Raw genomic sequence first — 14978 nt, forward strand, 5'->3', positions numbered from 1 at the left:
TAATTTTACTAATATTAGTTAATTTTCTTTGTATTGATAAATAAATGCATAAATTTGGAAAAATATACTTTAAGATAAGAAGAATTTGTTTAATGAATTATAATCTATATAGGAGATAATAACAATTACAAATTATTAATTTAATCACATGTAGCTTAAATATATCTCCTTTGATAACTTTATCTTACTTATCCATAATATGATATGATGATCTTAACTGGGGTTGTATCTATTTAAACTCGTCCTACAATGTGACAATAAGTTAATTGTTAAATTGAGGTTTTTAAATTCAATCGGCGTATTAGAAAAATAGTTTTACCCCATCTATTTTATTTTTTATTTTTTCATTTATGGATTATTTAACCTTTATAAAAGCTTAACAATATAGTTGTTTTTTTCGTAGCACCTACACCAAAACAAAAAGAAACGCTAATTTCTTGTAGTAATGTTTGAATAATCATTTATTACTCTCTAAGATATTGACTTTGTTCGTCATGTGTTCTTGCTCAATTGAGGTGTACCAACAGTTTTCACTTCTTTATTTTCAACGAAGTTGAGGTCTTCCAGGTTAGAAGGGTTAGGACACTTCTAAAAACACTTCAATGCTCAAATAAGTGATAAGTAAGAAACAATAATATAGTAAATAAATGAATGAATACATATCTCATAAATAATATTTTTTTTATACTATTTTCATAACTATTAACCTGAGTAGACCTAGACTCGGTTGGTAATAATTAGATTAGGTGAGTTTAAGGTATCTTAATCTCTGACTTATCCTTTAATTTCTGATGTGTCATTTAATTTTTAATTAATTATTTTATTTTATTATACTGACCTAGCTTACTCGTGTATGAGACAATGTCATCATGTAACTCCTCGAATTCAATATGTATCATTTATTATTAATATTATATTTGAAAATAATATGTTATTTACTTCTCTAAAATTAAAAAAAAAATTGTCATTTAAAAGAGTAGAAAACGTCAATTCAGTATCATAGATGTTCTTAGTGATTAATAAAAAATAGAATATCACTTCAACAATCCGCTTAATAAAATATTTTATAGATTGTTATCCCACGTTACCAAGGCAAAACTTCATTTATAAGTACAGGTCTATACAAATTGATGTACTATATCCAAGTCTTTTTGAAAGATTATAAGTTTAACTCCTCTGGTCAAATAAAATAATATAACATAGACATAATATAAAAAGAAAATATAATTAAATAAATTTTATTATCTTTGTTTAACTTAAATTATGCTGACTACCAGTAAAAATTTAGTAAACTATAAATTAATTTATTAAAATAATTATAAAAATAAATAATTTGTATACTTTTTATTATAAAAAATTATTTAAATTTAAAAAAAATGGTTAATAAAAGGATAAAAATAGATTTTCTTTATTATGAGTAGTTATTAGAATATAAAAAAGTAATTACTAAAGGATAAATTGAAAAAGAAAATGTTTACACTAAAAAGATAAATATTCTTTATAATAGGATTATAAAAGGAAACAATATTACTAATTATCAATTAAGGTTGTATACTAGCTTTGAGCTTTGGATCCAATCTCATTTCTTGTATATTTTTTCAATGGAAGGAAATATAATGATTGGTCGGTTGTATCTCATCCTTACAATTTTTTAACTATTTTTTATAAACTTATATGTGTTCAATAATAGGGATGCAATATTTAAAAATATCCCTTTGATTTACGTAATCGAATTAAGGTTATCATTATTGTCAAAGTGCCATTTTTTATATATTTATTTATTTTTGGTCGGCTTTTATTTATTTGATTATATATATATATATATATATATATATATATATATATATATATATATATATATATATATATATGTGCGCGCGCGCGTGCGCGCCACGTGTGTATGTATTGTGGGTGGCGGGTCAACAAGGGATTCGTATTACATATTAAGTCTCATGCAAGCCGTAATAATTGGCTTATAAATTAGGGCTTTAAGCAACAATTCATGTTATTAAAATAAATTTTGGAAGTAACATTATAGTTAGTTTTTAAAACGATGAAACGAAAACCAATGATACGCTTGTGACAAATAAAATGCTAATTTAATATTGTCGGTAAATAATGACCCATATTTTTTTATATAATTAAAATTTAAGAAAAAAAAATAGCATGATGTTTGTGAGGTTCATTAGATATGCAACAACGGGTGGCTAGGCCTTGAGGAGAGGGAAAAACAATTAATTAAAATGCAACAGATTCAAATAAGGGGACAATAGGGAGGAAGAAAAGTCTTTTTCTTTTTTTTTTATATTAATTAAGCATTTTGCCTCATGCTTTGGAATAAAAAGAAAGGGTAGGGGATAAATAAAAGCAGAGATTCCTTCGTAAAATGAGAAAGTTCTTACTTTAAGAGAGGATAAAAGATTTTTGGTTTTTTTCATTTGGATTATATGCCTCAAACCAAGTTGCATAAATGTATATATTTTTATATTTAAGTATTTCTCTAAAACGAGGAATCTATTTTAGAAAAGGGAACTATAATTATATTTATTATCTAACAATTAAATTATCTTATTAACTTATACCCAAAAGTAGTATAAGTCTATTTTTTGTCTGTTAGAAACCGCGTTCATCATTTTATTCCACACTGTAAAGATTCTATCTTAAGCAATGAAATAATATAATGCTTACCTCTAAAAATATAATAACTTCATTAACTACTATAAAAAAGATAATAATCTCGATTCAAACCTCATCATTTACCAATGTAAAAAAATTTACTAATATTATTAATTAAATTTGTGATTTAAAAAATTATATATATATATATATATATATATATATATATATATATATTCTTTCAATTTATTTTCTGGCCTAATTGAATCCTATCCAACAAAATCACCATTTGACGTAAGAGTTAGTCGACTATTAAAATTTACGTATGCATAATGTACAATAGGTCACCTTTTTAAATGAATCTAAGATGAATTTCAATATTTTTTTTTTATAATTTAGTTAAATTTTAACATTTTATTATAATTTAGATTTTGACAGAGTATATCTCTACAACATTAATCCATAACATAAAAGATAACTCTATTTTATATATTATTTTTGGGTTTTAATTATAATTTGTCCTATATACTTAAGTTTTATTTAATGGCATAACATGTAATTTCTCTTTCATAGACGGTGTGATAGTTTTTATTGGTTAATTTTCTTTTCTTTTCTTGATAAAAAGCATAATATAAATTTTCTTTTTTAATTATTTTTCTTTCTATTTAACAGTTATTTCCAAAGTTTTAAATAATATTAATTACTTTCTTTTGTTAATTATATTTCTGCTTTATACTTAATTAGTATTGTCGAAGAAGCTTTTTGTAATCAACATATATTCAAACTACATAAAGAAACATGAATCTAGTAATAAATTAGTAAGGATTCTCAGTATTACCGACATTAGTAAGTGAAATTTGGTAGTTTAAGTTCTTTTATTTACTTTTATCAGAACTTGTTAAGAGAATGTACAAAATCATTCTCCAATCGTATTAAGATATGCAACCTAATTAGAATTGACAGAACATGTGGACCCTATCAAAATCAAATCGTTTAATCATCCTGTAATTAAAAAACAAACAATCACAACAACAAAGGAAAACATCAAAAGAAAACATTCGGATTTTTTAGTACAAAAATGTGTGGCTTTTCATCATTCAGAACGCCACTTTCAATTTCTACTAAGAGAAAGGAATAGTCAATTTTCGACAATAACCAATTCTGGAATGTTTTCTTCTAAACTCCGTTACACAGAACCTTCATAATTAAGCGTAACTAAATCCAAAAACCACGGACTAAACAACAAGGGAAATTCATACAAAAACAGAAACATATAAAAAAAATGTGTAAAAGAAATCAAAGTCTATGTAACACAGGTACCTCTCCTAAGTCTACCTTAGCCTTAGCAACAACATATTGATTATGTAACAAAATTTCATTTCGGTAACTTAGGATGACTTAGTTACCTAAGAGGGCGAAAAAAAAAGAATCTAAAACGATTATTCATATATAATTAAAAATTGAAATATAAAGTACTTTTTTATGTAATTCAAGTTAAAACTAACATAAAAAAAAAATCCAGTTATACAAAGTTAAAAAATCCCTTTTTAAGTTGATTCATATCTTCTACAACCCGCCCTCCACGTCATCCTAAAATGTGGCATCCAAAATGAAAATCAAGTAAACTAGTCCAACTTGATTATGTCATATTATAATATAATTAATACTAATAAAATAAATTGATAACATGTGATGTATTACATTTTTTGTTAAAATGTATTTATGTGGTTGGAATTTGAATGTAGAAGCACAATCATACTTTTATACCCATTAAAATAAAACAACAATGAAGTGTCAGGTATCATTATTCAATCTGAGACATACATACACACCTCCTCCCTCCCTCTCCACACAAACCACACAATCGGCAAACACACAGTCTTATTTTAAATATTATTTGTCTTTAAAAATTTCTTCTCTACTCTTCAATTGGTTATTCTCCCTTAAAATCAATATTATACCATTATTATAGTTAAAAACAATACACACAAGATAGGATAATCTAAGTAGTTTTTAAAATATTATATATTTTATTTTAATTAATTTACATTCACATAATCACAACAATCAAAATCAAGTATTTATATTTAATAGTCTATCTAACTCACCCTCGTTTATTGAATTAGATTTATAAGTTTTGCACCTGACATATCACCTTTCACTCGCACATATTATATATTAGGAACTAAAGTTATCCTTTATATGACAGAGTAAATTAATTCTTACCACATAATATCTTCTTCAATGTGAGTCTGATATTAGTATAAAGTTAGGATAATTTCATTCTCGAAATTCTCCTTGGAAATAACTACATTCACATCAAATGTATATAAAGTCAACATCACATAGTAGATTATGGCATATTTTTTGACTCCACTCAATCTCCTGGACATCAATAGTAGATAATGGTCAACACCCTGACTCTATCTAGTCTCAAACACATCAAAAGTAGATTATGATTAACACCCTAGCTCTAATCATACACATATCCACACATTTTTACATTAAAATCTCAAAATCATTTATTCTTATTAACAAACTCTTTTACTCTCGCTCAATAAGCACACAAGTTCATCCAATGAGACAAAGTTGAGTTTTTTCAATCTTAGGGTCGTCTAGTGAGCATCCTTCTCACTCAGTGAGACATTTTTGGAATAGAATTTTTAGTTAATTTATTTTATCTGATCACATAGAATTTTTGTATTCTAAGCTCAAGTTTTTATAGTGGATTATGACCTTCAAATAGATGAGTAAATTGGTAAAAATCTTCAAATAATTAAAATCATAAAATACAGTTTACCCTTTAGATGGTTGAAAAGTCTTGGATTATCTTATCAAAGATGAAAATACATGTTAGCAAGAGTCAAAAAAAAATTTCAAGAGTTTAAAATAAATAATTTTTTATTTCTCATGCATAGAAAATGCCTATCATGGATATTTTCAACAAGTCAATGTTATTTTACGGTCAATATTAATTAGGATTTTTTTTCCAACATTTATTGTGATTTTCAATTTGATCTCAATCACAACTTTTTCTATTAAAATTAAGTAAAGTTACTTTTAGTTATTCCGGACTTATTGATAATGGTCCAGTAAAAGTTATTGCTCTGAAGATACTAACCATGATGTGGCCCATACTTTGAAAGTAACCTATGTTGATATTAATAAGAGACGACATTGTTGTAGGAGTTATTAAAGCATGAGTTATGAGATGAGTATATTTTCAGTTTCTGTATCTACGTTTGAAATTAGAATTTGTTCCTTTTTCAAAGTTCATATAAAGTTTATCTCTACAGTTTAGTAATGCAAGAAATTTATATTCCAAAAGAGAAAAAGTTAATTTTTAGATGACATATCTTACGGTTATGTTAACTGAACTGATATGTAGTCAAAACACGTGATTGTCATTAATTTCATTTTTTCTTTGTTTTTTTTTCTTTTTTATATATATTTTTTCTTTTAGTTTTAAAGGACATATTTCATGCATCACTAAAATACAAAGACATATTTTATATGAACTTTGAAGAAGAGAAATGAATTTCAATTTTACATGTAATACAAGAACTAAAACCATGCCTAGAAATAATTGTTTGAACTAATTAATTGATTATTATGTTATATAAATATTAAATAATAATACTTATAAAAATTAATATTGAAGTAAAAATAATTTATTAATATTAACATTTTAACATTTTTCTAAAATTAATATAAGTTAGTTAAATTAAATATTTATTGAAATGTTAAGTGTTTTTCAAATTTTAAAATGATAAAACTTATTATAAATTAATATTTTACTATGTATAATTAATATATTACAAATATTATAATAAATGCAATAAAATTCACTTTATATATATATATATATATATATATATATATATATATATTGTACACATAATTTTTAAAATAATTTAATCTAGTGAATATATAAATAATTTTAAATTCACTAAGTGAATATATATTCGCTTAATGAATATATAATCTAGACTTATTGAATATATAAATAATTTTTATACTTCATTAAGTGAATATATAATTTACACTTATTTAGAAAACTAGTGAGTTTACTACATAATTTTTTAATATATTAATTGTATATAATAATATATTAATTTATAATAAGTTTTCATTTTTTTTAAATTTAGAAAATATTTAATATTTTATTTGATTCAACCGATTTATATTAATTTTAAGAAAATGTTAAAATTTGAAACATGACTTCAAATTTTTTTCTTAAAAGTTAAATAAATTATTTTCATTTCAATATTAATTTATATAATTGTTATCATTTAATATTTATATAACATAATATTAAATTGATTAGTTCAAACTACAATTTATTAAATATATCTTTAATTTATATATTTGCATATAAAATTGGAATTCATCCCTTTCCTCAGAGTTCATATAAAATTTGTCTTTATATAATTTGTCTTTATATTTTAATAATACATGGAATACCTCCTCTAGAGTCAACAGGAAAAGAAAAGAAAAGAAATATATATATATATATATATATATATATATACACACATATATATATATATATATATATATATATATATATGTATGTATGTGTATGTGCGCGCGCGCGTGTGTGTATGGTTAAATACGTTTTTTGTGTTTTAACTTTTAGTGAATATTGGAATTAGTCTCTCTTCGAAACTTTGACTAAATTTAGTTCTTTAACTTTAGTTCAACTTTAGAACTACATGAATTTAGTTCTTTTAACTAAATTTTGCTAAGTTGGTTTGACGTGTCAAATGCATTTCTCATTTAACATTGAATCGAAAATGTATTTAATATTGTAAACAACTCAAATGCTATCATGAAACATCTTTGAAACTTCAAATAAAATTTTAAAAAAATTGTTAAAAAGACAATATTCACGTAATTATAAAGTTGAGGGACTAAATTGGCCAAAAATTTTGAAGAGAGACTAATTCTAATTTTTCACTAAAAGTTAATGGACCAAAAACATATTATATATATATATATAAAGAAAAATAAAAAAATTGAAATTACACGTTTCAGTCCTGTGTTCTGAAATGTCAGCATGATTGTTAGATATTTCACCTAAAAGTTAACACTGTCTGTTCTTGATGACAAATTTCAGGCATTACTAAAATATATGAACAAAATTTATATGAACTTTGAGGAAAAGACAAATTCCAATTTTACAAGTATTAGAACTAAAAACATACTTGAAATCATTTGCAACAAACTTAAGGGAACACTTAATCGGTCAATGTAGACTAAAATAATCATTACTTGATATTTTTATTTATTAATATCTTTTACTATTATTTTTGTATTTTATGTTATATTCAATGTAATAAATAAATTAATTAAAACTCAGTAAACCTAAATTACCTTATTTAAACGAAATTTAAAAAAAAAACTTAAATTAAAAGTAATATAATTTTCTTTTGAAATTATAATTTTTTCTGTTAAGATGTTTGAGATTATTTTTAACTTAGTAAAAATGACATAACAGTGACAGTATAATAGATTAATATTAAGATATATTTGATTTTTTTCTGTTATTTTGTCAGAAATCACCTGACTTCGTTTTATCTTGATCTAACCACATTGAGTCAATTTGACTAAAAAAAATTATCAATCCAACCAATTTCCTCTTTGAAATTCTTTATTAGACTCATATTACACCTATTTTCTTTAAAATTTTAAAAATTGATTAGTTTTTTCTTTTAACTTAAAAGACTGGTTAATAAGTGATAAGTGTCAAGAATAACAAAATTTTTCATATGAAATTGTCACTTATCATATATCAAAATGGTTCTATTTATATATAAAACAAGCCTCTTTAGCATAAAATACAAAATGAGGTAGGGAGAATCTAAATTTCATGAATTATATTAATAATTGACTCTGTTTTATAGTAAAAATGAGAGATAAGGTAAAATTTGCAGTTGAGCCACAACTATTGAAATTGAGTCAGAAAGTAGAAAAGATAGGACAACATAACATGGACTTTCTGGCTGAGCACAACAAATCTAAGCTAACCATATGAGGAAACCCCTTAGTAGGGAAAATCGAAACACCAATGAGGCTGAGCACCCAAGAAGGAAAGATCAAGTGTTGAGCATCAAAGCTGAGAAAGAAACCAACCTGTGAAGAAACCCCTATGGTTGAGCACCAAAAGTTTGGTTGAGCACCACCCAAAATTTTTTATAAAAAGACCTCAAGTCCTCATTGTAAGCATTAAGTGGAGAGTTAGAAATGTAGTAGTAGAGTAGGAATATGTCTATAAGGTTAGAGAAAGATGTTCTTATTGTAAATTCTACGTATGTTTAAATGCTGTTGGACAATATTGTATGAGTAGAGAAAGATGTCCAGGTTTGATGTAATCAATTCTAATTTTATGTACTTCTATTTCTTTGATATTTATTTATGCTTTCATTCAATAGTTTGTGGTTTGATTTATTCTTAATGATGAATTGACAACTCATCTATTTAATTAGATTAGATTGAGTTGGAAAATTGGTCTTAAATTATGGTCCAATCAAATAATCACACTTTTGCTAGAGGCTCCCACAAGATCTAGAGGGTGTGTATGATGAAAGAGTATTGCACTTAGGTAAGAAATTCATTCAACCAAGAGTGGAGGAATCACACTCGACCCAAAATTCTTATGTTCTAGTGATTCAAAAATGAACATAAATCTACCTCAAATAGTACTCTCAAGATATGAAATGATTTACATATTAAATAGATAGGATAATAATGATGCAATAAAAGAAGATAAGATAAAAATTCAATCATAGTCTCCACTCCACTTAATCTATAATATATACTATTATCTATATAGTTACATGTAATGTTTATCAAAATCCAAAAAACTAAAAAATTAACTATCAATACACTTAAAAAAATCTTTATAGATATATACGACTAGGGATGGCAAAAATACATGTGTCTCCGGCTATCCGTGGATAAAATTCGCGACGGATAGTTAATACCCGCTTATAAACGGGTCGGGTACATGTATCATACTATCCGTACCCGCGGGTACCCATTACCTGCAAAAAAATGAAAATGAAAATTTAATTTATATTTTATTAAGTTAAATTTAAATAAAATTAAAATTAGCAGTATATCTTATTATGTCAAATTTAATTATAATTAAAATTTAATTTAATTTTATATTTTATTTTTATAATTCTATATTAAAAAATTTATAAAATATAAATTTTTTAAATATTTGCGGGTATCGGGTATCCACGGGTACCTGCAGGCTTTAAAAATATCCGCAGGTATTTTTTAAGCGGATACCTGACAAGTAACGGGTGAATTTTTTGTGGCGGGTCGGGTTGCGGGTAGGCACTATTTGTGTCCGACCCGACCCGTTGTCATCCCTGTATACGACACTTATGGATAATTACTACTTAGGAGTACAATTGTTGAAAATGATTCTTAAGAGTAAGCGAATGAAAAATTGATGCATATGATCATTAAATTTCTTAAATACGAAGAAGTTATCATGATAAATTACACTTAACAATAATCGACAAGACCTCGTACTTTCTTTTTTTTTTCTATTGATCCATTGCATTTCAAACAATTTATATATTGGACATAAAGTCGTTGGAAGAGAGAAATAACCTACTATATCGTTTATTATTTGAATCATATTTTGATTTAATCTTAAAAACCCTTCCTTCTATTTAAAACGTTAAATTATGATTTTATAGATATAGATGATAAGCAGAAGAGTGGAAGTGGCAATGACAGCACTTAAATTTGAGAGTTTGGTATGTATGGAGGAGGGTGTGAGGCATTATTCTGCCATGCCATGGTCCCTCCCTATATACCCAATTTGGTTCTTCTGCTTTTTCAATGCTCGTGAAAAGACTTATAAGCACCACCACCGCCCTATATGTTACTGTGCACCACTTTTGAGCCCACGCACTAACTATTATTCCCATTGCATCACCAACTCTTTCAAACCTTCCTCCTCCCAATTACCAACATCTCGTTTATCAGATCCATTACGCCGCTACTAAATATCTAAGTGCATGTAACACAAAACCCAACAAAATCTAATGCATATCTAAACACTTATAAGAGTGTGATTAATAATTAGGGGTTTGATTTATAAGTTCGTGAATATATTAAATATGTATTTAGTTTTTAAATTTTAACATGTGATTAGAATTTGATAAAAAATTATTCTTTTAATTTTGTTGGAAGTGGGTTTAAAGTCTAATTCAACCCCACAAAACTGACTTTTAAGGTGAGGTTTGCTGATACCATGTTGGAAGTGAGTTTAAAGTTTAACTCAACCCCACAAAACAGACTTGTAAGGTGAGGTTTGCACCTCATTTATATATTGTGAATTGGTCTTATCTCTAATCGATGTGAAATTTCTAATAAATTTAATTACTTAAAATCTTTTTGACGTGGTTTGATAAATATCCAAACATAAATATTTATCTGAGCGAATATATCTTGATTCAAAATAATCTGGTAGCTTTGCAATATACGTGGAAGTAGTACCTAATTTTTAGGGTGATCGTGTTATAATAGGATTGACTCGTGTAGTTTGAAATATGTGTGATATGATATTTTGGAGTTTACGGGGCTATCTAAGAATGCCTATATGCAATGAAATTCAAAGATGCTATGCTTTTTGAATGATTGCAGCTTTAGTGGAAGTCAATTTCAATTTAAGTTATCAAGTTGGTGGGGTCCTCTATTCCCTTTTTGAGTTAGGTTGTGTTGATCATGTTGAAACTGTTAGTCAAACTCATTTTTTTCATTTTTCTTTTATTAATCATGTTTCTCACTCAATACTTCAACCCTAATCCCTTAGTATATAGATATTGTTCTGGATGCAATTATACTAAAAACACATATTTCATGTATAATAAAGTCATACCAGAATCTAACCATTGCAAATATATACATATGCGCTATATATATCTTTTAGATAAGGTTTTTATCATGAAAAGCAAATAAGTTGAAGTTTTTCTACAAACTAAATTCAATTAATTATCTATTTAATATATATTTTATTTTTTCATTCAACTTCTCTGAGATCTAAAACATATAAGTTAACTTTAATTAATGATTTCAAGTTTTTTTTCTTCTCTTACAAATTTTTATGGGAAAATTAATATAAGCAAAATCAAGTTAAATCTTTTAATTAATATTATAACCTTTGTTGGTATCAAGCTACTGTTTGTATAGAAAATCGTTGTTGTTATTACTGTTTTTTTCTTTGGATGAATAAAAGAGAATTAGGGTGGAAAATAATTTTATTGGATAAGTTGAAAAGTGAAAATGAATACAAAATTGGACTATTTTACAATGCTTATTGGACCTAATATTAATGCACTCGTTAAAAGAAGTGAAGAGGAGTTATCCATTTGAAATATCTAGTTGCAACTATAGTAGTTATTTCCGAAAAGTGTATGAGAATTAGAGATAAAAACTACATACCTTTTTTTTTATTATTTTAAGTTCTACTGTTGATCTAATTATTTGGACGGGAAACATTAGTTTGAGAATAAAAATATCTGACATGACATTAAACATCACTATTTTAATTAATGTAGTTTGAGCGATAAACACATCATTCAAATAATATTCAAGTGTTAAAAGCATTTTTTTTTCTCTTTTTTATCAAATTCAATCAAACATATTTTACATTTCAAAATCTTTTAATATGGATTTATATCAAGATTTCTCTCTTTATGTTTAAAAATGATTTTCCAACACTTGACTTTTTCTTTTTTCTTGAAAAACTTATTAAAAATCAAGAAAATAATTTTTCAAAATTAATATAATAAGCATGAAACAAATCCAAACAATTTCAAATCAAAATTTTCAACAATGTTTACAGTATATACATAACACTCTTTAATAAAATCGTTTCCTTTTTAATTATTTAAAGTTATCAAATATCATTTTCAAATATAAGATCATTTGGACCATTTTCACATGTCACAAGTAATTACTATTATAACTAAAAAATTATAATTGGTATTTAAAATTAGCTACAAAAAAATTGATCACATAAAATTAGTCACATAAGATTTTACTACAAAAATAATTAGTTTCTAAATTAGTCTTTAATTAATTAGTAACTAATTTAGTGACTAATTATAATTTTTATTTATAATATTGACTATTTTAGTAACCAATAATTTTTTACTTTATAAATTGTTATATAAATTGGTCACTAGTGACTTATTATTTTTAGTTTTTAAAATTGGTTTCTAATTGATGAGATTTTCTTGAAGTGAGTACACATATTAATAATGAATGAAATATTTTCACATTTAATTCTACCCATATTGTGAATCAACAATCTAATCAAAATTATTATCAAATTCTCACACAATGTTTAACTGCAAAATATAGAAAGAAAGAAAGAAAGAAAAACCATGGGTGTCACATAAGATGTAATGCATCAATGCTCGCATAACAAGCTATATGAATCGGTCCTAGATTGAAAAATTTAATTGTGTAGCTGATATAACAAGTTATATGAACCAAAAACACTTAATGTGTGTTAGCGATTTATGAATCCCAGTACACCCCCACAATTCTTGTTGTTAATGTTGTGTTGCACTTGCTAGGCCATGCGCGTGTTCGATATGCATGCTCTAGATATCATGCCAAGATCTCGTACAAGTGACCTCATTCCACACTCATATAAGTGATTTCATCAAGTGCATGCTGCAAATCATACACTACTTGCAAGGGATATGAAAATCATTAAAAACTTTGTTTTAAACTAAAATTCTTACACCACATAAAATTTTTTAATTACAAAGTTTAACCTCCCAATAATGTAGTCTTTAGCACTTTCACACACCATAGGAATGAACATAATTGATTTAAAATTAATTTAGTGCTATCATAATTAACAAGTGACTTATTTTTACCTATATGAACTTTATTTATGGCGTCTCCAATTACAAAGGTTGTGTTACCACCACTTCTTTGTTTGCAAGTGGCTTAACTCTCATTCCCCTTGATGTTTCAAAAATCATATTTCTTCCCAATGGTTTTGTCAAAGGATTTGCTAGATTTTGTTCTGACTTCAGATAATCAATGAAAATAGTTCCACTCTCAGTTGTTTCACCAAATTATGTCTCAACTATATATGTCTATTCTTTCTATTATAGTTCTTGTTTAAGTTATAGCTATTGTCGATTCACAATCACAATGTACAAACATAGATGGGGTTGGTTTCATTCTTAGAGGAATGTTTGTTAAGAAGTTTTTCAACCACTCGGTCTCACTACCAGCCATTTCGAGAGCAACTGCCTGATTGATCTTCATGTAATCGCATCACCCCCAAGTGTGAATACATAACCATAGTAGATTTTGTCTCATCTGAATCTGCGATTGTACCCTTCTAATACAACGAGAAATCCACTATATTCAATGACATAATTCATTGAACCTTTTAAGTATCTCACAAGTCTTGCAAGTGCATCCTAATGTTCTTGATTAGGACATTGAGTGTACCTACTCAATATACCTATTACATAAGCAATATCATGTATAGAAAAGCTCATTAAGTGTAGTAAGTCTCAATTATCTGGGCATACTGAGGTTCAGAAATAAATTCTCCTTTATTTTTCATTAATTTAGAGTTAGCATCATAAGGTGTACTCACGGGTTTGAAATCATAATACCCAAACTTCCTAAGAAGTTTCTTGATGTATTGTTCTTGGGATAATAATATGTTATTTCCCTTCCTTATGATTCTTAAGAGTGACTACTAACCACATCTATGTCTAGCATGTGAATTTAATAGTTGTTCTACCCTACTCAGGTTTCCCAAACTATCTTTCGGATCAGCCGTACTCCCACATATGCATAATATCTAGAACATGCAATTAAAGCTTATAATCTGGGTTTCCAAACTATCTTTCAGATCGATATGGACTCTCGCATGTGAAAAATTCATAAACTATGCAATTAAAACAAGAATAAAAACATAAGAGATTGTGGAAACATATTATATTGAATGAAGAATTTACAGAGAATTAAGAATATTTTACACCCAACTCCCGTGAATGAGAGAGTTAGCTACTCCTAGACATATTGAACACAAGACTGATGTGAAATTGAATGTTTCCGGCCTTCAGAGTGTCATTCTAAGTTCAAGTGTAGAGATATTAATTACGTATGATAGGTCCTTTATTCATAGACTTTCATAATTGGACTTGGACTTGGTTTGGTACTTGAATAAATTGTAAGAGATAATCCTTTATATATATCTTTTAATCTTTTGAGATTCTATATCTTTGAATTACTCTTAAATTATTTTGATTTATAATTTGAATAACTAACTTTGTGATATTTGATCTTTTTGA

This window comes from Vigna unguiculata, chromosome 9, assembly GCF_004118075.2.
Source record: "Vigna unguiculata cultivar IT97K-499-35 chromosome 9, ASM411807v1, whole genome shotgun sequence".
Lineage (NCBI taxonomy): Eukaryota > Viridiplantae > Streptophyta > Magnoliopsida > Fabales > Fabaceae > Vigna > Vigna unguiculata.